Source organism: Xenopus tropicalis, chromosome 8 (genome assembly GCF_000004195.4).
Source record: "Xenopus tropicalis strain Nigerian chromosome 8, UCB_Xtro_10.0, whole genome shotgun sequence".
In the NCBI taxonomy this organism is placed as follows: Eukaryota; Metazoa; Chordata; class Amphibia; order Anura; family Pipidae; genus Xenopus; species Xenopus tropicalis.
The window spans coordinates 102,859,205-102,883,057 of record NC_030684.2 but is presented as its reverse complement, the minus strand read 5'-3'; the positions used below and the strand labels follow the sequence as shown (position 1 = coordinate 102,883,057).

General features: G+C 38.9%; 1 protein-coding gene across 1 annotated transcript in view; it reads right to left on the bottom strand.

The window, feature by feature from the left end:
• The window catches only part of rtn1 (reticulon 1), a 91,522-nt gene that overhangs the window by 44,486 nt on the left and 23,183 nt on the right, over positions 1-23,853 (bottom strand).

Here is a 23,853-nt window from a genome sequence, read left to right as displayed (position 1 = left end):
GTAGGTTTAGTAAGGTTATTGTTCTGGAAGGCTGGAAAATCTTTTTTGGCAAGAATTGGTGGGATCGACATTGGACTGTAGATGCAGTTCTGTATACATGGGCCCTGACATTTTAAGTACACAGCTCTAACATTACATCTGTTAGATCAGTGCTGTTTAATATCCATGGTAACTGAGGGCCATAATTTTTCTGACCTACATGGTTGAGGGCCAATAATGGAAGCCAGTTTTGACCACTTTCTTTTTTAAACCATACCTACTTTAAACCACACCCATGTTATCAAAGACCTTTTAAGACCATATCCACATTAATGGTGGTAGCACACCAAAAATCCAAATGGTTGGTGTTCACTGCAGGGATATCACTCATATGTAAATAAAAAAAGTTTATAAAGTCATATTAATAGGGCAGGCAGAGTATGGCACATACAGGCAGCATTGGGCATGCAGAATATGGCGCACACAGGCAGCATAGGGCAGGCAGAGTATGACACACACAGGCAGCATAGGGCAGGCAGAGTGAGGCACACACAGGGAGGGCAGAGCAGGCACAGACAAAGAAAGGCATGAAACAAGGAAACCTATCAGGGTCTCACAAGTGTGAGCAATGAAGAGTGGTACAGATGTAAACAATGCAGTAGCTTACAGGTGTGAACAATGCAAGGGCTTACATGTGTGAATAGTACAGGGGCTTACAGCCTGAATCTGAGGTGTGAACAACGCAGTGGCCAGTTAATCTCAGTACTGATCCCATTTAAATCTTACACAAAGGTAAGCAAACACAGCAGCCAGACTTTAGTGGGGGCCAAACAAAGAGGGGGGCATGGGCCACCAGTTGCACAGCACTGTGCTAGATCATTAGCTAAGACATCTACAAATCCAGAAGACCTTGGCATTCCAGGCTTCCAATATCAAACCACTAGCTGCTTCATACATATGTGTATGATACGGATGGTTTCCCAAGCCTTTAGCACAAGAAAGGCAGAATGTTCTATGAGAATTAATTGCTGTTCAGATAAATCTCAATGTTTCTCCCAGTTACTGCAAGTTACTATATACAAATATCTAGCAACACCAATGGTATCACATGGTCTACTCCTTTTATCATTTATTAAGATAAATTGTTCTCTGGTCAAATTTGTTAGTGATTGTGTACATTATATATGTTATATAACTGTAATACAGCATTGGAAATACATCTCCTTCACAGTGGGGACTCTATAAGAGCTAAAGAGCAGAAAGCAAAGGGCACTATTTAAAAGAATATAAGGAGGGGTTAGACTGAAGAAAAAAATAATTATTTTTACTTTTAAAACATAAAGGCGTCTATCCATGTCAGGGTTGATTAACTGGAGGCCAGAAGTGACTTTCTGTGTATAATCTATCTATCTATCTATCTATCTCACATATTTTTTATATATCATGTACTATAATACTTCAAATGTATTACAATAATGATTATCCAGGACAGTCATAAGAAAGACATTTTGGGGTCAGAAGTGCTGCGTGAGGTTCTTCCCCTGGGTTCTTGGAAGAATATTCCTAGGTATGACTTTCATACTCAATCATTATCTCACTGTTGACCTTGAATCAACATATATCACTAACAATACAAGTGATAAAGGTTCAAATTGCAGAAAAGTAAGGGGTTCAGCTTGATCAAAATGTGTGGTGCACAAGCCCTTGTATATATGGCATCCAGTTCTGCCATGCAGGGTCAGGAACCATGCCAGGACTGGATATCAGGGCTAGGTGTTACTGGAGCAACTAGCAAGTGCCCCCTTGGGAAAGAGACTTGCAACGTTCCCTGACAAGTGTTTTTGGCTGATATTCTCCCATGTGATTAAAGCACAAATGCCGCCATAGAGCAACAGAACAAGACACATAAGGAGAATTCTGTCCATTGAGGATTCATTGTTCATTGTAAATATTTCTCTACAGACGTACATATACAAAGTAAGATTTATTTTCTGTTATATAATTTGACTATCCATGTAATCTGTTACTATATACATTTTAAACATGTTTTGGAGCCAACAGGTCTTGACTGGGTTTGAAAATAGGCCCTCAAGGAGAACTAACCCCTTAAAATAAATATGGATAAAAATGCCATATTTTATGTTACATAGTTACATAGGGTTGAAAAAAGACCAGTGTCCATCAAGTTCAACCCATCCAAGTAAACCCAGCACACTTAACCCACACCTACCAATCTATACACTCACATACATACACTATATATACACAACCACTAGTACTAACTGTAGATATTAGTATCACAATAGCCTTGGATATTCTGATTGATCAAGAACTCATCCAGGCCCCTCTTAAAGGCATTAACAGAATCTGCCATTACCACATCACTAGGAAGGGCATTCCATAACCTCACTGCCCTCACCGTGAAAAACCACCTACGCTGCTTCAAATGGAAGCTCCGTTCCTCTAATCTAAAGGGGTGGCCTCTGGTGCGCTGATTGTTTTTATGGGAAAAAAGAACATCCCCCAACTGCCTATAATCCCCTCTAATGTACTTGTACAGAGTAATCATGTCCCCTCGCAAGCGCCTCTTTTCCAGAGAAAACAACCCCAACCTCGACAGTCTCACCTCATAGTTTAAATCTTCCATCCCCTTAACCAGTTTAGTGTCACGTCTCTGCACTCTCTCCAGCTCATTAATATCCTTCTTAAGGACTGGAGCCCAAAACTGCACTGCATACTCAAGGTGAGGCCTTACCAGGGACCTATAAAGGGGCAAAATTATGTTCTCATCCCTTGAGTCAATGCCCTTTTTTATACAAGACAGCACTTTATTTGCTTTAGTAGCCACAGAATGACACTGCCTGGCATTAGACAACTTGTTATCAACAAAAACCCCTAGATCCTTCTCCATTAAGGAAACCCCCAACACACTACCATTCAGTAGATAGTTCGCGTTTATATTATTTCTACCAAAGTACATAACTTTGCACTTATCAACATTGAACCTCATTTTCCAGTTTGCTGCCCAGTTATCTAATTTTGTCAAATCGCTCTGCAAAGCGGCAGCATCCTGCATGGAACTTATAGTTTTGCACAATTTAGTGTCATCAGCAAAAATAGAAACAGTACTGTCTATGCCCACCTCCAGGTCATTAATAAACAAGTTAAAAAGCAAAGGCCCAAGGACTGACCCCTGCGGTACTCCACTAACCACACTGGTCCAATTAGAAAATGTTCCATTTACAACCACTCTTTGTACTCTATCCTTCAGCCAGTTCTCTATCCAATTACAAATATTATGTTCTAGGCCAATATTCCTTAATTTGATCATTAACCTTCTGTGAGGTACTGTATCAAACGCTTTAGCAAAGTCCAAGTAGATGACATCAACTGCCATTCCAGCATCAAGGTTCCTGCTCACCTCCTCATAAAAGGCGACTAAATTAGTCTGGCAAGATCTGTTACGCATAAAACCATGCTGGCACAAACTAATAGTATTGTGAACTGCAATGTATTCAAGTACCCTATCCCTTATTACCCCTGTACTTACTGCGCAGCCTAAAGTTTCAGCATCTCACTAGCAACAATGATCCAGGACTTTAAACTTGTCACAGGAGCTCCCAATCTTGGAAAGTGTATGCAACACTCACATGCTCAGTGGGCTCTGAGCAGCTGTTGAGAAGCTGAGCTTAGGGGTTGTAGCAAATTATCAAGCAGAAAATGAGGTTTGTCTGTTATAAAAATGGATGCTACAGGGCTGATTATTAAATTCTGTTGCCAATTGCACTGGTTTAAGAGCCATATAGTAATTATCTGCATTAATTACTAGTCAGCCTTATATTAGGACATTTATATTCTTTATATACAATATACTTTGAGTCGGTCCCTAAGCTCAGTAAGTGACAGCAGCACAGAGCATGTGCAGTGAATCAGCAGAAAAGAAAATGGGGAGCTACTGGGGGTTCTTCAGGGGCACAGATCTTCCCTGCTAAAGGGCTGGTACAGGAACCAAACACACAATGTACATTTATAGCTTACTTCTTTAGTCAAACAGCCCCCACAAGCCCAATAAATAGTGACTGTCTATGACATCTTCCAGCAGCCCCTCTGGCGTTTGCCAGAATGGACAGCTTTCCAGTTTGGGCCTGGGGACCAGCAATAACATTAATAATAGACAGTGCAGTTTGAACCTTATTGAACAGTAGTTTTCCATTACAAAGAAGATGTGCATTCAGCGAAAGAATGATCTCTCTGTCCCCTGGCTGTGAGAGCTAGTTGCACTGCAGTAAGCAGCTCCTGTGGTGCTGCAAAGCTGTGTGGGAGGGTTAGCAGAAACTGTGTCAAAATAATTTGTCAATTTCAGCCTTTGATTTAAACTGCATCTTCTTAGCTGAATTGCATGGGATGTAGACGAGAGACCAACAGAAGCGACACTTAAAACAAGGAAGAAGCAAGGAACCATTTCATTTTCTATCAAATAAGAGAGAAATATATGCTATCTGTTACTAGTTCATTTTAATTACCCAGAAATACTAACATTTAGATAATTACTTTGGAGTACTACTTTACTGTAAATAAAGTAGTGGCCATACTGAATTTTTTGTAAAAATCAAAACAAATAACCTCTCATCATCTACTTATATAGCACCAGAAAATTACGCAGTGCTTCACAATAAATCTTAACAAACAGGGATCATACAAAGTTTAACAAACAAGGGTATATAGAGTAACAATAGGATCAGAGGGCCCTGCTCGCAAGAACTTACAATCTACTATTGTCTAAACCTCTCAATACTTGTCTTCACTAGATAAGCTGTCAACAGTATCTAACTGGCCTAGCCGGCAAATCGCCAGCTACAGCCAGTGCTGTTGTTACAAATTTACCAGCAACATATCTGGTGGCGACCCTACCTAAAATTCCTCGGTTCCATGCCTTTTTCTACGACAGATAACCCCCTTTTATATAGAGACCAGCCTAGGCCTTGCCCATTATCTCCTCCCACCCATTTCCCTGCCCCATCCACCCATTCCTCTGCCTGGCCTGCCCACTCCCAACAAAACGTTCAGTATTAATAGCAAAAAAAAGTGACAAAGTATACCCATTATCTGACTCAAACCTGTCAGCCATGTCAAAGCTAGTAAGGTCAAGTAGATACAAGAAAGTTAAAGGACCAAGAGTGTTTGTTTATTGTTTGTTTCAGTGTGGTCCATATGCCGTCTTAGTGCAGTTTGAGCCTGCCACCCATATTAAACCTCAAGGAATCTAAACGTGCTCAACCCATGGATTCTAGGTGTTAGGGGGCTTTCCAGTCTGCACAACCATGCTCCGCATACAAAATAAAGCAGAGACTAACCAAATCCATTGTGTATAGGAAGGAGATTCGTGAACATCCAATCCACAAAGTCTACAAAGATTTACTATTATATACCTTCATGTATATACATTTTAAAAATGGGATCCTGTATTACTTAATTTACCTGTAGCACAAGAGAACTGCCATGCATACCAGAAAACCCAAAACTTTTACATCTCTTTATTAGGGAAAGAATCATTTTGTAGCAATGAGAAGTTCTAGTACCGGATCAGACTTAAAAATACACACTATTATAGCACTTTTACTTAACCTGGCAAGACGCAAGCGAGCAGCAATGGCCTCACTGCTAGTCTGGTGAATCTATTTTTGGTGGACAGATGCAAGTGATCAGTCTTTCTATGTGAACTGTTTGCTAATTACTGAAATGTTATTCCAGAATATTATTATTATTATATCCAGAATTATGCATTTTTATACATGTCCTAGAACACAAATAGCCATTTCCAAAAATGTATGCAATTTTGAGGATCCCATTACAATTCTATACTTTGGGGTAGAATTAGGATAATTTAAAGTATGATTGGCAAAAATTTGATTAAACACGATAATTTCAGATGTGCATTAATTGCGCAAAAATTTGTATGATGGTTGTACAAAAATTACGAAATTTTCATATCCGAACGATCGTAAGCGCCACGAAAACCTTTCTGACTTTGGACTCAATGGCAGCTCCAATGCAGCTCCAACATGTCCAAAAGAAAGTCACAATACCGAAGCTTGAATGAATTCCGAAACTTTCATAGTCGTTGCGACAAATATGATTTTGTTGCACAAATAGATGCAAAGCACGAAAAAGTCGCGGAAATTTACGAAACTTTATTTTTGCTTTGGATTTGCTAAAAGAGTTGTTTATGTAGCACAAGTGCAAATTACAAAGCGGTCCTTAAAATGCATCTTCTTATTTTAATACTATATATATATATATATATATATATATATATATATATATTACATGCATGCACAGTTCCAAAATCATACCAATAATTTTGGTTTCTTTTATGTATTTCCTTACCCCTTTCCACTGTTCAGATACTATCCAAATGAATACATCTCTCTTTCTTTGAGCCATGCCTACCAGTTGCTGCAAGGATTTTTACCAGGATCAAATTTATCATTCTAACCAGAAGTTTCAACAACCTTTCAACAAACTGTTAGCATGTTATAAAATGGATTTATTCTAAACAACATTTTAATTGGCCTTCAATTTTCATTTCTCTTTATGATTTTTTGATTTCCCTATTATGCCTGAAGATAAATTCTGTTTTTTGCGTTCATTGACATAGTAACCAAAAATAGGTAGACTGTGAGGCTTAATCATTCTATTAAGTCTTTGTTTTTATTACTTATTTTTCTATTCAAGCCCTCAGCTATTCAACTTCCATTGTATCTTTCAAAGTGCTGCTTTTTTGCTAGGAACCAAGTTGCAGTTAAAATTCTAAAGATGAGAACTGCAGAACATATGATGTAAATAATTCATTAAACACAAAAAAATATAAAGAACTTGTATAATTGTTTCAGACTACCACTATCTACATCATACTAAAAGTAAAGATGAACTACCCCTTTAGGGGAACAGCTAGAGCTCCAAAAGGAAGGAAGGGAACAGTATGTAACAAGACGTAGCCAAGGTAAGAGTCAAGCAATACAAAGTATGTACCGTAGTTGAATTTAGCTTAATAAAGAGTACTTGTAACACCACTGTTTATTTTGTGTTTGGCCCAAAAGCTTTTAATACATGTTTTTTAAAGGTAACAAGGGACCTGTCCATTCTATTGCAATTAGCCATTGGTCCACTGTACAATAAGAGCTAGGATACAATCACCTTGTCTCTTAGAGGCATTTAAAGTGGACCTGTCACCCAGATATAAAAAGCTGTATAATAAAAGCCCTTTTCAAATTAAACATGAAACCCAAAATAATCTTTTTATTACCACATCCATACCTATTATAAAAGCATTTTAAAATCCCAGCAGTCAATCATATAACGCCTGCCCCGCCTCTATGCTTTAGGCATAGAGGCGGGGCAAAGAGTTACTTTCACTTTCAATTCAGAACTTCTTAGATGTTGCTGCCCTCCTCACATTCCCCCTCCCTCCGCACCATGTAATTGTGTAACCAGTGCTTGGACATGGGCATCAGGTCCCCCCATACTGGCACAGAAACAAGATATTGGCAGGATACAATGCCTGCTTTGATAACAGTGTCCACAAAATGGCCCCTGCCTGCTTGCTGCAATTGTGAATTCCAAGGCTGAAGAAAATAAGATTAAAATAATTTATATAGTGTAAGTAAAGTTTATTTTGCTTGCCAAACACAATAGAAAACAATTTGAAATTATTTCTTAAGGTGACAGGTTCGCTTTAATGGAAGTACTCTCCCTGAATATGTTGCCAAGGTTAGAGCCAAGGACATCGGCTGATGCAGTAGCAACAAAGGGAAAGGTAGAGTTTAAAGCAGCCAACATAAAATGAGAATAGTCAGTAGTACAAACTAGAGGAGGTAAGGCAACGATCAGTGTTTGACCTGGCCTCCTAAGGCACACTAGAGCACCGTATAGGGACCACTCTCAAAGCAATTAGTTGCAGATAGTGCTAAATGTTTACAAAGTTCTATGTTGCAAATAAAAATGGTCTAATAGAAACTATGCTCCATTGGGGCTTACTAGAGCCTAGGTCCACCAGGAGATCCTTTTGCAAGGCAGTCCAACTCTGCGATCCATGAATTAACAAAGCAATAAATACAGTATGACAGACCCACCCTTCAGAACTCCATGATAAAACCTGATAAAAACCACTGTGTTGGCCTGGGTGCAGGCATATGGTGCAGATTTTGCGCAATTACGCAATTAAATCCACTCTGTGTGCCTGCAATGATGCAATGGCTCTGAAATTAGTCACCTGTGGTATAGGAGATTTATTGCAGGTGACTAATCTCCATGGTTGCCACCACCTTTAAAAAGTGGGCTTCACACTTGACTTGATTTAGCTAATGAATATGATTCTGCCCTACTAACACTGGCAACAGTGATAACATAATATGGTAGTAATATGGTCTTATAGACATAGAGCAATAGTTAAAGAGCAAGTATAGATTTATCTTGACTAGGAAATGAATAACTTTTGTAGACTAAAAAAAACATGCTGGGGGGCCTTCTTGATTTTTCTCTCTCTGAGGAATGGTGTGGCTTGTTTCTCTTTAGTTTTGGATTATCATTGCAAAGTGCTAGGTGAATTTGTGTTTTAGAAAAGTAAACACTGGAGCTCACTTGAAACCTGTGCCATTTTTTCCTAACCCAAAATTGACTTGAAAATCACGTGGCCCCATCAATCCCTAATCTGCCCAAATCCCTCCCATTCCCACTGCAGGCCCATCCCCAACTGGGATCATGCCTCTAAAAGGACTACGGCCTATCCACCCCTGAGAGCAGCCCTGGTCTACAGATCAGTAAAATGAATATGAGAATGTTGCAACATTTCAAACCATGAATACACTGACATATACATCAGCATGGTTTTTCATTCACATTTATATTTGCCACAAGTATTATTGGTCAATGCTACAACTTTAATTAGCTGGACAGGTCACTTTGTGTTTCAAAAAAGGCAATTACTGAAACCCATTTGAAACCTATGTCACTATTTTAAACCCAATCAGATTGCTGATCAGTATCTAAGGGATATAAATATCTTGCAACCTTTCACAACAAAGAACAGTGCAGCATTTGTGCTGCAGGTATCCTTGCCTGACGTATGCTGACACTGATAATCATTAATCTCCCTGTCATTTCTTTCCCACTACTCACTAATATGCACTGCAATGAAGGCCTCACCAACAGACAAGGGATTCATTTATATCTTAGCTTTTATTCCAAGATCCTTCCCCTGCAAAGTCATTAATCTGTAATATGTAGAAACTTGAAATAGAATTAGGTCAGCCAGTACTTCAGAAGGCTTCCTCTTTATATAAATATTGTATATTGCATTGCTTTGGGCTTTTAGGACACCCAGCTTCACAGCATGCATTTTCTGATTCCTAATACAAAATGAATTAGACTCTGACTGTGTGCCCAAGGTTTCTTTTCATTTGACTAAATTTAAAGGAACAGTAATGTTCAGCATCAAGTTCCTTTACTTAAAGACATATTCACCACTTCACTACCAGATATAACAACTGTATTTCTCTATTTAGGAGAACTATAAATAAAATGCACAATAACACCAAAAAATAGAGGGCTTCATATACAATTAAACAAATACCATGCCTTCATAAAAACTGCATTTTTTTAAAAGCACTAATATTGTTCAAATAAATAATCTCATTTGTACCAATGGAAGCAGCCGAGCAGGGATAAGGGTCTCTCTTTGTATAGCAGTTAATAGATAAGCCATTCACAATATATACTGTACATGTTAGTATATAAATGTTAATCTAAAAACAGTTGCTAAAAATGAACACAATAAATAGGACTTGTGTTGAAATTACATTCTGCCAATTGTTTTTAAATATAAAATCCATATTTTCCTATTATAAAGCACTAATTTGAAAGCAAGGCTATTTTCACTGACCTCACCTCCACCATGCTTTATAAACAGGGCAATTTGTTTAGAGCTCCCAATTGTAAGGTGCTAAGACCACGTGGGTGCATCTGTCCCTGTCCTCGTGCTGCTGGAGTCATGCATGTGTCATAACTAATGCTCACACGCATTCGCATTGTGGCACCCATGTGCAACGTGTTGTGTCGCTTTTAGCGCTCATGTGTTGAACTCTGCCTGCATGTACAATGAGCTTAAATAGATGCCAAGGCCTGCACTTCCTTGGGAAGTAATCACTGCCTACCAGCGTTACTCTTGAGCCTTTACTGAATATTCCAGAACCTGTTACAGAACCCGGCCTGACTTTTTGGCTTTCCTGCCTGTTGAATCCCTGCTAACCTTTGCCTGTTTCAGGTTTTGATCTTTTGTTGCCTGCCCTGACCCTCGGCCCCTCATATACTTTGATTGCCTGACAATTCATGTGACCAGTCCTGTCTCAATCCCAGGTGCTGATCCATTGTGGGAAGTGCAGGAGAGGTTATTCTTTATCTCAGCTCCAACAAACAGTCAGTAAATCTGACAGGTGTCTGACAGGTGTTTACTATCTGATAAGTAAACATATAATCAAAATACTAAAAAAAATAATGGGCCCAAATAATGAGCACTCAGACAATATATTATAGAAGGATAAAGCAATTCATCCTTATTAGCAACTGGTGAATGGTCACATGGGTATACCCAGGAGAGAATCCCTCCCCTTACACATGAAAACTCCTGACTGAAAATAAAAAAAAAATATATAATCAAAATTAACCAATTAAAAAGTGATAACGCATGAGATGGTGGCCACCAACTCAACTAAGCTGGTGCCTAAATCACAGTGACACACATACCCTGTAATCCTATGGATTTGTTACCATGATAGAAATGGGATTTCAAAGTATGCACATCCACTATGGGATGTATATTGCACAAAGATGCCAATTAGTCAATTGCATTAAAAATCTGTAGATGTAAATATGTTTCTATGAGTGTATCCACACAGAAGCAACATAATGATATTCAGCATGAAGCATGATGCTTGATACCCAGGAAAATAAACAGAAGCAGATCAGTATAGTATTATACAGCTCAAATTCACTTCCATTACTTATATCCTCAATTATTTGGTGATCTATGATCTGAGATAACCTAACCAATAACTACTGTATGGCAGCAAAATCTTCTTTCTATCAGTTTAACATCTGTCAGCTAAATAAGAAAAGGTGAGTATTCCTTGTGTCAGTTGTCAGAATTCTTTGTAATCTTCTGGATACTTTGGGAAGGATTTTTATAATGTGGTTGGTAGAGGTAACAATCAGTGGAACTAAGTTGGCTCTCAGAGATTTTTTTATTCACTTTCCCTTCAAACAACACATGGATTGTATATAAAGGCATAAGAATAAACCATGGTTACAGTTTGCCATCAGAACAAGCACTAACTTATAAGTCAACTTTTCCTATACACACATTTTTGTTGTAAACTTTTCATATGAATTAGTTAAGTAAAGTTTGTATAAGGCAACTCTACTTGCATAACACTCGAAAAGGTACCTAATATAAATCGATTAGCACTTTCTGAGTCTCTGCCAAAACTGTCTTTATGTGGCTTAATATGGATTGCATTACTCAGAAAATCAATGGGTCTGGGAGGTCTCGGCTTTAAATGGAAACCTTCCAGATTCCAAGAGCCTTTTCAAGGGTATAAAGACGTAAGATCATAAATCTCAGTAATAATAGACATCTGAGAATGTAACACATTTGTTCAATATTTTCAAAAGCAGTAGTGTTGTGCTATATTTATCAAAGTTTGTTTGTAAATTAGCACTAAAAGCCAAGTAACATTTTTGCCTACATACTTGTGCAAATGTACAAGGTTAATGCATGATCAGCTTCTTAAAGCCACCAATATCCCCTATTCCAGTCTATGCCCTCTTTGGCTGAACCACTAAACTACCCTAGGAAAATTCCAGAGGTGGACAAAAAGTAAAAATGTGGATGTGCATCTATAACATTTTATTGCATATAGGGTTGTCCCCTTTTCTGGAAAAATATACTGGTCTGCCTATATTTCCTTCCTATATTCCTTTCTTCCCAAGCATAATTTTTACCAGCCAGGCCAGGTGACAGTGCAGGCAATAATAGACCCCCTGTTACATACCTCTCAGAAACTGAGCACAATTTAGTTAACCCCTAATCCACTGAAAAAGCTTACCAACTTCTTTGTGAGCCCCACGTCTATTGGGATCCATGTTTCAGGATCATTGGGACAACTTGGAGACCTTCCTTGCACACCCTGGCACTCCAAGGTGAGGAGTTCGGTGCACAATGCTTGAAGGATCGGCACCCTCCTGAATAATTCCAAAAAATATAGGGCAATGGCACTTACAAGCAGGTCGAGCCCTTACAAATTTTGTTAATAAAATTTGCAAGGGCGAGTGCCATTGCTATCTATTTTTTCAGGATCATTGGGAGACAGGGGCTGGCCAAGCCAACTGCTCGTCCTAGGCAACCCGGTCGGCCGCCTCAGCACTTCCCCCGCACTGCGCAATGATGTCATGGGGGGTCACTGCCCTCGCCGTGCAATGACAAGGCAAAGACAAAGTTAGGGGGCCAATTAATGTGTATTTGCTATTTTAGGTAAGTTTTTCATCAGTGTTAAGGGTATGATATAAACTAGTTGCTAATTCTAATATTATGAACGCATATGAATGGAAATTTCTCCCTTTGCATGTAAGAGCTCATATTTTTAAGTTCTGATGACAAGTAAAGATCTTGGCACAGATCTGCAGCAATTGTGGAACATGTCTCACTGGATCCAAATAAGATAATTAAAAATAAAATGAAGAGACACCATATGAAAAGAAATTTACACCTAAATATGCATTACAATATTACTACTTAGCAGTAACACTATGTGATTCATATTGCTTATTAACTTCTTTGCTATCTGCAGAATGGAGATGACTGTTATGAAGGTGCATTGCTAAATGATGCAATTATAACAGGCTGATCTGGTAGCCATTCACACACTGCACACTGCACCACATTGATGCTGCAACTCTGTCTACCGGACTCATGGTAGTTTTCTTTCTTATTACCAAGTTCTGTCTCTGGCGTATAGGTTCCAACCTTATCCAGCAGTACAAAGCTTACAGCTAGAAAAGTAGAATAAGAACAACTGCTATCATACCACTCCCATACAAGAAATCCAAGCAGGTATAAAGCAGGTAGAATCTCAGAGGGCCGTGCTACCTACCTGACCCCTTATTCCCCTACTTGTGGCACTCATGATTGATCTTAAGTATTGTAGCCACTTTTGCCAAGAGCAAAGGGGATGGGGTGATGGCATCACAGGGATAGGCTGGTGATGTTGGTTAAGTGATTGTGATGTCAGGAGGCAGGCCAGTTATGTCCTGGGGCAGAACAATCATTCATCTACCCCAAAAAACTGCTTAAAAAACGCAAATGAAAAAATATGCACAAGTATTTTCTGAAACCTCAAATAGTCATTATTTATTTAAAAAAAATGTGAAAAAACTTGGCAAGTAAAAGCTAGCAAGTTCATGATAACAGCTGAGTGTTTCAGCTTTATTAAAATGAATAAAGCAATGTCATTGTCGCTAAGAAAAAAATATCTATTTACAGTACCCTATGTTCAGTAAAATTAATGAGAAGGCCATTTCTGGTGGTTATGTGATTCAAATATTTCACCCTAAGAAAAAACTCCAAATTATTTTCTATCATATTAGTTGAGCAAAATAAACTTCATTTACACTATACAGATAGTATAAATCTTGTTTCCTTCAGTCTTGAAACTATTCAATCACAGAAAGCAGGCAGCTGCCATTTTGTGGACACTGTTAGTAAGGCAAGCTTTGCATCACCCCAAAATCTTGTTGGAGGACCAGATGCCCATACCCATGCACTGGTTACATAATTAGGTGATGGGGAGGGAGGGGAAAAAATATGAAGTGCAGTGACATCTAGTGCTGAAAGGAACGTTAAAGGTATTGTCTGCCCCGCCTCTATGCCTAAGGCATAGAGGCGGGGCAGGCAATATATGATTGACAGCTGGGATTTTTAAATGCCTTTATAATGGGTATGAATGTGTTATTTAAAAAAAGAATTTGGGTTTCATGTTTAACTTGAAAAGGACTTTTATTATTCAGCTTTTTATGTCTGGGTGACAGGTCCGCTTTAAGTCTGTGGAGGGAATCTGCTTCAAGTTATTATCCAAGGGAAAGTGATAAAAATGCTGAGAGGACTGCTTTAAGTGATGTCTGGAGCCTTTGCATAAATTAAATTATTTTTAAGATTTTAGTACAGGTTTTCTCAGTTGTGTGTACTGTATTCTCCATGCATTGATATGGGTTGAGTTAGAAACACATGCTTAACAATATCTGTAAACAGTATTAGTGCATAATACTTTTTTCTTAAAGGGATTTTGTCATGATTTTTATGGTATACTTTTTATTTCTAAATTACACTGTTTACATAGGCAATAATTCACTCTACCATTTAAAATGTAATTCTTGAACCAACAAAAGTATTTTTTTAAGTTGAGCTTTCAGAAAGAGCCAGTGCTACACATTAGAACAGTTTTGTTCTACTCCCATGTAACTGGAGGAGTCATGCTGGACCTAGGCTTTTTTACTATTGAGTGCTATTCTGATATCTACCACTTTTAGCAATACAGGTGATATCACTCCAACTTGCAGTACAACAGTAAAGTGTGACTGAAGTTTATCAGAGCACAGGTCACATGGCTGTGGCACCCTGGGAAATGAAGAATATGGCTAGCCTCATGTGAAATTTCAAAATTAAATATGAAAAAAAAATGTTTGTGCTTTTAAAGGAGAAGGAAAGCCTAAGTCACTTGGGGGTGCCAAAATGTCAGGCACCCCCAAGTGACTTTAATCGCTTACCTTGTACCCCGGGCTGGTGCCCCTGTTAAGAGACAACAGCACCAGCCCGGGTAGCAGCGAGTGCCTCCTTCTTCCACGTTGGCACGCTTGTGCATGCGCATTAGAGTGAAAAGCCGAACTTTAACAAAGTCGGCTTTTCACTCTAATGCGCGTGCGATGGCCCAGGGATTTTGCAGGCAGAAGAAACGCGGAGGAAGGAAGCGCTCGCTACAGTTTTCTCTTAACAGGGGCACCAGCCCAGGGTACAAGGTAAGCGATTAAAGTCACTTGGGAGTGCCTAACATTTTGGCACCCCCAAGTGACTTAGCCTTTCCTTCTCCTTTCAAAAATGGATTTCAATGCAGGATTCTGCTGGAGAAGCTCCATTAACTGATGTGTTTTGAAGGGAAAAAAAATGTTTTCCCATGACAGTTGAATCTATGAGATGCATGTGGTGTTAAAGAGTTCAACACACACACATTATATATATAGATATAGATAGATGATAGATAGATGATAGATAGATAGATGATAGATAGATAGATAGATAGATAGATGATAGATAGATAGATAGATAGATAGATAGATAGATAGATAGATAGATAGATAGATAGATAGATAGATAGATAGATAAAGTATCTAATGCAAAGCTTTAGTGTTGAGTCTGGAAGGATTAATTTTTTATTACAGATAAAGGGCTAGGTAGTTACTATGGTGAATTTATAAAATGAAGGCTTGCATTGGCGGAAGGATTTGCTGAGCAGAATAATAATGTTGTTGTTAACTGATTGACTGCTTTTATTCAGGGAAAAAAAAATCAATGAAATTACCAGTGTCGAGAATGAAACGGTAATGTTATCAACAAGTGAATCCTGACCCTATTTTGATCTATGCTTAGTTAATTCTGTAAAAATGTAAGGGCATGTAGACTATGGCATTTAGTGTTTAACTTGCAGCAGCCACAAGGCTTGTTCCAGCAGGAAGATAAAACCTGCATCATATGCAGCTTGATGCAAGTACGTCAGCAAGTGCAAAGTGCAATTTCAAGCGCAAGCATGGGCGTCCACAAAAGGGGGCAAGAGGGGGCACTTGCCCCCCCTGGAAAAGTAGCAAAAAAACAAAAACCTTACTCCGTTTCTGCACTTTCCCCTCAAGCCCGTTTTTGCTGTGCTCCGATTGGATCTTTCTTCTTGTGGATTCTCCAATCAGAGCACAGCTTCCTTGACAGACAGTAAAATTGACCAATCAGAGCACAGATGCACACAGGGATCGGGAGATTTTGCAAACTGGAAACAGAAATGAAGACTGAAAAGAACAATCTGCAGCTGTAACTTTACCTAAGAACCAACTCTCAACTTTTGCTGCAGTTTTCATCCCACAGGTACTATACACAGGTACTATACACAGGCACTATACACAGGTACTATACCCAGGCACTATACACAGGTACTATACACAGGTACTATACACAGGTACTATACCCAGGCACTATACCCAGGCACTATACACAGGCACTATACCCAGGTACTATACCCAGGCACTATACACAGGCACTATACACAGGTACTATACCCAGGCACTATACCCAGGCACTATACACAGGTACTATACCCAGGTACTATACCCAGGCACTATACACAAGTACTATACACAGGTACTATACACAGGTACTATACCCAGGTACTATACCCAGGCACTATACCCAGGCACTATACACAGGCGCTATACCCAGGCGCTATACACAGGCGCTATACACAGGCGCTATACACAGGCGCTATACCCAGGCGCTATACACAGGTGCTATACACAGGTACTATATACACAGGTACTATACCCAGGTACTATACACAGGAACTATACACAGGTACTATACCCAGGTACTATACCCAGGCACTATACCCAGGCACTATACACAGGCGCTATACCCAGGCGCTATACCCAGGCACTATACACAGGCGCTATACACAGGCGCTATACCCAGGCACTATACCCAGGCACTATACACAGGTACTATACCCAGGTACTATACACAGGTACTATACACAGGTACTATACACAGGCACTATACACAGGTACTATACACAGGTACTATACACAGGCACTATACAGTTCTAAAGAATCACTAGCTGACATTAAATTGTTTTTTGCCTGACCTGACATCTATAATAATTTATAATCTATCCCCTACCCTAACACATGGAGGGTAAGTTAACTCTTTCCCTCTGAAAAAGCTCATTGTGTGTTTATATATTTGTTGTTGTTTTTTGCACTTACTATTTTTTTTTTTTGTCATTGTTTTGTTCATTTATAGTAAGTTACAGTGGGGCCAATGTTGTGTATCAGTGCCAGTGTTATAGTGCCAGGGCCTGAATATCTGCCCTCAGTACCCACTGTGTTTCACTGTATATAATGTGCTGGGTTTGTAAATACGGACTGCGTCTCACTGTATATAATGGGGAGTCAGTACCCACTGCCTTTCTTGCTATAAAACTAACATAAACACATCTAAAGGGGTGGTTCACTTTTAAGTTAACCTTTAGTATGTTATAAAATGGCCTATTCCTAGCAACTTTGCAATTGGTCTTTCTAATTAATTTTTTTGAATAATTTGCCTTTCTCTTCTGCCTCTATACAGATTTCAAATGGGGGCCAAAAAATATTGCTCTGTGAGGCTACAATTTTATTATTATTATAATTTTGTATTACTTATTTTTCTAAGTAGGCTTAGGCCCTTAACTATTCATATTCCCATCTCTTGTTTAAACCACTACCTGGTTGCTAGGGTAAATAAGACCCTAGCAACCAGATAGCTGCTGAAATACCAAATGGAGAGCTGCTGAACAAAAAGCTAAATAACTGAAAAACCATTAAAAATAAAAGTGAATTCGAATGCGAACTACCCCTTTAAGCTAACTGATCACAAACACAAATGTTTGCAGATCCCCTAACAGAAGTGCGCGTATGAATACTTTTACATCCTAAACATTTTAGGGTAAAAAAAAAAAAGCACCCCCACCCGCACTTTTGTACAGTATCCCTGGGAGTCAGTGGGAACGGCAAGAGGTAGTTGGGAGGTTAACTTTTTACGCCAGCAGCGAATCCACTAAGTGTCACATTAGCTGTAGGTCAGTCTGTGTATGGGCCATCTTTAGCCTCCCCTAGTATCATCCTGCAAAAAAAAAAAATATATATATATATATATATATATATATATTTGTCTGTTGCAGGATGATGCTAGCTTACTTGCCCCCCCTTGGAAAATTTTCTGCGGACGCCCATGAGCGCAAGTGCTGTTTTTTTCCCACAATGCAGTGTTTTTTCCCCCAAAATCTCAGCATCCTTGTGGTCACGCCGCAAGGATGCCTACTACAATTTTATCAAATTCATCAAAATTAACATAACTACACTCACATTTTGTTGCAAATCAGATGCAAATGTGTGAAAGTACATCTGGCATCCTATTGGGTGTTTGGCAGTGTGAGCGATGTTTGCACCCAATTCTTTAGGTGCAAGTGTGCTACACAAATGAAAACCCTGGAGCTACTGCCTGTTCAGAAGGTGGCATTAGCTCCAGGGTTCCCCTGCGTCAATATGCGCAGCAGCTCTCAGAATAGAAGGTAGGAAGGACTGAGTGGTGCCAAGCGTAATTATACAAAATCTGTAGGTATTTGGAATTCAGATGTAAGAAAATGACAAGTATGTATACTTAGTATGTATATTTTAAATACATTTTTAATCTGAATTCATTCTCAAAAGCTGTTAAAATAAAAAGTGCTACAGGCAAATGTGCCAAACTGCCTCCTATCTTACTTGATTTATTTATGTTAGGTCCCATGGCAATGGCAATCTGTATCAAGGACAGTTATCTAATTACTCTGTTGAAATATGCTTCCCTTAAGTCATTTAAAATCTGCTACTAAATGAAAACTAAGAAGACATGACTCTGTGACACATTAATTGTCTTGAACTTTTTTCCATGAGAGAATTACTGTATTACTGTTCATGGTAAATCATCTTATCCCCATTTTAGCTAATCAAAGCAGTGTTTTTTGCTGCCCTTCTTTGAAACCCACCCAGTGCATATTAATATACATCTGACTGTAAGCTTCCTGCTTTTAAACATGATACTTTTTAAAGGGGATAACGATAAGAAATGTATTAACTTATCCAAGAACTGCTCAGAGGGTCTGAACAGAAAGATAAGCCACAGAAAGTAGCAATCACAATAACATAATGCAGGAAGAATTGTTTGGTCACCTCTGACAAACAGATAGTACTTTACATTTTTAAACTGAAGGTGGGTGTTGAATAGGTGGGCAAATAATTAAAAATATATTAAATAAAAATGAAGATAAGTTGAGAAGTTCCTATGTATAATAACACATTAAAAAGAATTTAAATTTGATCTGCCCCTGTAAACTCTGAATAAAAATAAGGGCATAATAATAAGGGCAGCTCTTCTATTTTGCAGGGGTCAGGTCCTGATTTGATTCCAGCTTGGGCACTATCTGCAAGAAGTTCCCTGTGTCTCCATGGGCACCTAGGTTTACTCCCACTTTCCAAAAACATACAGGAAGGTTCACTGGCTGCTGTTAAAATTGGTCCAAGTAAATGTGATATGGAGTGCTAACTTATATGAATGATGTATATGCTCTATAAAGCAAAGCGTAATGCTTGGCAGCCAGGCACAGAAATACTAAGCGAGCCAAGTGGCACAGAGAACATACGCAGCACTAAAACAGCTTATCAGTCAGGTAATTGACTAGCAGACCCTGTAGCATCTACGATTTGTGGCATGTAAATGTTAAAGCCATAAGTCTTGTGTTGAGTCACTTACTCGGGTTCAAAAACTTCCAGAGCACCACGCTGTCTAGAAACAACAAAACCACTCTTCCTCCCCTGCATGAGATTTTAAGGCTAATGTCCCATGGGGAGATTTAGTCACTGCGATTTTTAAAAAGATAGTTCCAGCAACACGTCAATTAGAAATTGACAATGGGGGTGTGCTGTGGGGAAATCGCAGCGACTTCCCGCTCAGTGAGTTTTACTTTCAGCAATTCCAGTAGTTTTGATTTACAATACTTTCTTTGTAAAATCGCTCGAAAAAGGGTCTCATAGTGATTCGGAGGGATAAGCGATTTGAAGTAGTATCGTTGGTTTAGGTACTGGCAATTTATATTCTTCTCTAAGTAGGGACAAAATTAGCAACTTGTCGCTGGAACTTGCTTTTTAAAAATTGCAGCAAATAATCTCGCCGTGGGACGTTAGCCTAAGGCAGAGTTTGTTTAATCAAAACACACTGCTATATTGTAAGTATATTATGTGTGATTAAACCCGGGCATACCCAATTCCGTGTTCTTTGATTGCATTAACAGGTAGCAAAGAGGTGGTGTATTTTTGGCATAAAAATAAGGAGTATAAGTAAGATTTAAGTAAGATTTTTTTTGACATATACAGCATAGTGGTGGCCAATCTATTTCATAGCAAAATATGCTGTCAAAAGATATATTAAATATGCAGAAAAGGAAAACTTTTCTCACAAAGGCAAAATTGCTCAAATTGCTAAGCTTTTCCCTTTAAAGAATAAGTAAACCTTTTTTTCTGTTAATAAAATTACTCTAAATAGCTTCCCAGAATTGCCTACCTTTGTCCCTCTGTTCTTTCTGACCTGGTTCCTCAGTTACAAGCTGCTTGATTCCTCTCCTTCCTTGTTCAGAGTGAAGCTCCGCCCCCACTTCCTGTTCAGGTCTCTCATTACATTGAATACCTGTAGGAGCCAGTCTGTGCATTAGCAGGGTTTTTTTTCTTGATGAGACCTGAACAGGAAGTGGGGGTAGGGCTTCACTCTGAACAAGGAAGGAGAGGAATCGAGCAGCTTATAACTGAGGAACCAGGTCAGAAAGAACAGAATGACAAAGGTAAGCAATAATTAATTTTATTAATAGAAAAAAAAGGTTTACTTATTCTTTAACAACCTTTATTACATATAACCAAAAGTGCAGGAAATATGTAGACTTGTAGAAAAGATCAGCAAATAAACATTTGAGAACTACATATTGCAGAAAATACTGTTGCTGTATTTATTTATTTATACCCCAAAAATATCACAGATTAATTAGTTTTTTTATTTTTACTTCTTACCACCTGAAATCAGTTCTGAGTTTCATTTTTACCAAATTATATGTGTATAGGTGTGTGAAAATGTGTTGTTGTTGTTGATCACTTATTGGATTTTATTAGCAACAGGTAATCACCCATGGCATTTCTTTTTCCTGTCAGTTTGCCATTGCCAACAGAAGAGTGACAGTTTGATATGTGCAGAGGCAGAGAAGGAGACACCGCAGGACAGGAATGAGAGGAATCAAGTTGCTGTGTCTGGAAGGATTTGGCAGACTTATAAACTGGCATGATCATTTTACTTCTTATAACAGGGCTCCTCAAACTTTTTCAACAGGGGGCCAGTTCAAGGTCTCAGACTGTTGACTATAGTCATCAAACTACGCCCCACCCTCCCTGCTGCGGGGTCAAACTATGGTCCAATCCTGCTCCCTGCTGTGGCTTCCCACTATCCACTCCATCCTCTCTCTCCTAGCTCCCCCGATCCGGATCCAGGCCGCGGGCCGTAGTTTCAGGATCCCTGTCTTATAACATTGCTTTACGTCAAATTAATCCCTGTGGGGAAGCTCCACACTTTGTACACCTTTGCTATATACAGTGGTGTGAAAAACTATTTGCCCCTTCCTGATTTCTTATTCTTTTGCATGTTTGTCACACAAAATGTTTCTGATCATCAAACACATTTAACTATTAGTCAAAGATAACACAAGTAAACACAAAATGCAGTTTTTAAATGAGGGTTTTTATTATTTAGGGAGAAAAAAAATCCAAACCTACATGGCCCTGTGTGAAAAAGTAATTGCCCCCCGAACCTAATAACTGGTTGGGCCACCCTTAGCAGCAATAACTGCAATCAAGTGTTTGCGATAACTTGCAACGAGTCTTTTACAGCGCTCTGGAGGAAATTTGGCCCACTCATCTTTGCAGAATTGTTGTAATTCAGCTTTATTTGAGGGTTTTCTAGCATGAACTGCCCTTTTAAGGTCATGCCACAACATCTCAATAGGATTCAGTTCAGGACTTTGACTAGGCCACTCCAAAGTCTTCATTTTGTTTTTCTTCAGCCATTCAGATGGATTTGCTGGTGTGTTTTGGGTCATTGTCCTGCTGCAGGACCCAAGATCGCTTCAGCTTGAGTTGACGAACAGATGGCCGGACATTTTCCTTCAGGATTTTTTGGTAGACAGTAGAATTCATGGTTCCATCTATCACAGCAAGCCTTCCAGGTCCTGACGCAGCAAAACAACCCCAGACCATCACACTACCACCACCATATTTTACTGTTGGTATGATGTTCTTTTTCTGAAATGCTGTGTTACTTTTACGCCAGATGTAACGGGACACGCACCTTCCAAAAAGTTCAACTTTTGTCTCGTCGGTCCACAAGGTATTTTCCCAAAAGTCTTGCCAATCATTGAGATGTTTTTTAGCAAAATTGAGACGAGCCTTAATGTTCTTTTTGCTTAAAAGTGGTTTGCGCCTTGGAAATCTGCCATGCAGGCCGTTTTTGCCCAGTCTCTTTCTTATGGTGGAGTCGTGAACACTGACCTTAATTGAAGCAAGTGTGGCCTGCAGTTCTTTAGATGTTGTCCTGGGGTCTTTTGTGGCCTCTCGGATGAGTTGTCTCTGCGCTCTTGGGGTAATTTTGGTCGGCCGGCCACTCCTGGGAAGGTTCACCACTGTTCCATGTTTTTGCCATTTGTGGATAATGTCTCTCACTGTGGTTTGCTGGAGTCCCAAAGCTTTAGAAATGGCTTTATAACCTTTACCAGACTGATAGATCTCAATTACTTTTGTTCTCATTTGTTCCTCAATTTCTTTGGATCTTGGCATGATGTCTAGCTTTTGAGGTGCTTTTGGTCTACTTCTCTGTGTCAGGTAGCTCCTATTTAAGTGATTTCTTGATTGAAACAGGTGTGGCAGTAATCAGGCCTGGGGGTGACTACAGAAATTGAACTCAGGTATGATAAACCACAGTTAAGTTATTTTTTAACAAGGGGGGCAATCACTTTTTCACACAGGGCCATGTAGATTTGGAGTTTTTTTTCTCCCTTAATAACGTAAACCTTCATTTAAAAACTGCATTTTGTGTTCAATTATGTTATCTTTGACTAATAGTTAACGGTTTTTGATGATCAGAAACATTTAAGTGTGACAAACATGCAAAAGAATAAGACATCAGGAAGGGGGCAAATAGTTTTTCACACCACTGTATTTAGAAAAAAATTTGGATGTAATTATCCACCTTAGATATACTTGCTACACAAATACATTTGTAGAAATGTTAGTAATTGGGCATCAAGGTGGTACCATGCACATCCAGGTCCTCAGGACACTATCTGTAAGAGATAACACACCCAGGCATTTTTTTATTTGTTTACCATGCAGTAAATTTTTGTGAATTCCACCACATGGCACTGGAAGAGTTATTAGGCTTTATTCCAGTCTACAAGTTAATAAGGAGCCGGATTCCCAGACAGAGTGGAGTTTGGGATCTCCATAAAATGTTAATGCCCCACAGAAGTGCATATCTTGCAGTTAGATGAGAGGGAGATTGGAGATTTCTAGGATTTTGTGATCTTATTTTTAGTGACCACATTATTATGCTACTGAGAATGGCTTATTTCAAGTTGATTCCTAGCCAACAACACTATAATTAACCCAGATACAACTACAATTTATAAGTACAGCTATGGAATCCATTATCTGGAAACCTGTTATCCAGAAAGCTCCTTATTACAGGAAGACCATCTCCCACAGAGTATACTTTAAGCAAATTATTCTAATTTAAAGAAAAAGATTTCCTTTTTTTCTGTAATAATAAAACAGTACTTTGTACTTGATGATACCTTAGCTACATTAATTCATGCTTTAATGATAATTGCAAGCAAATTCTAATGTTCT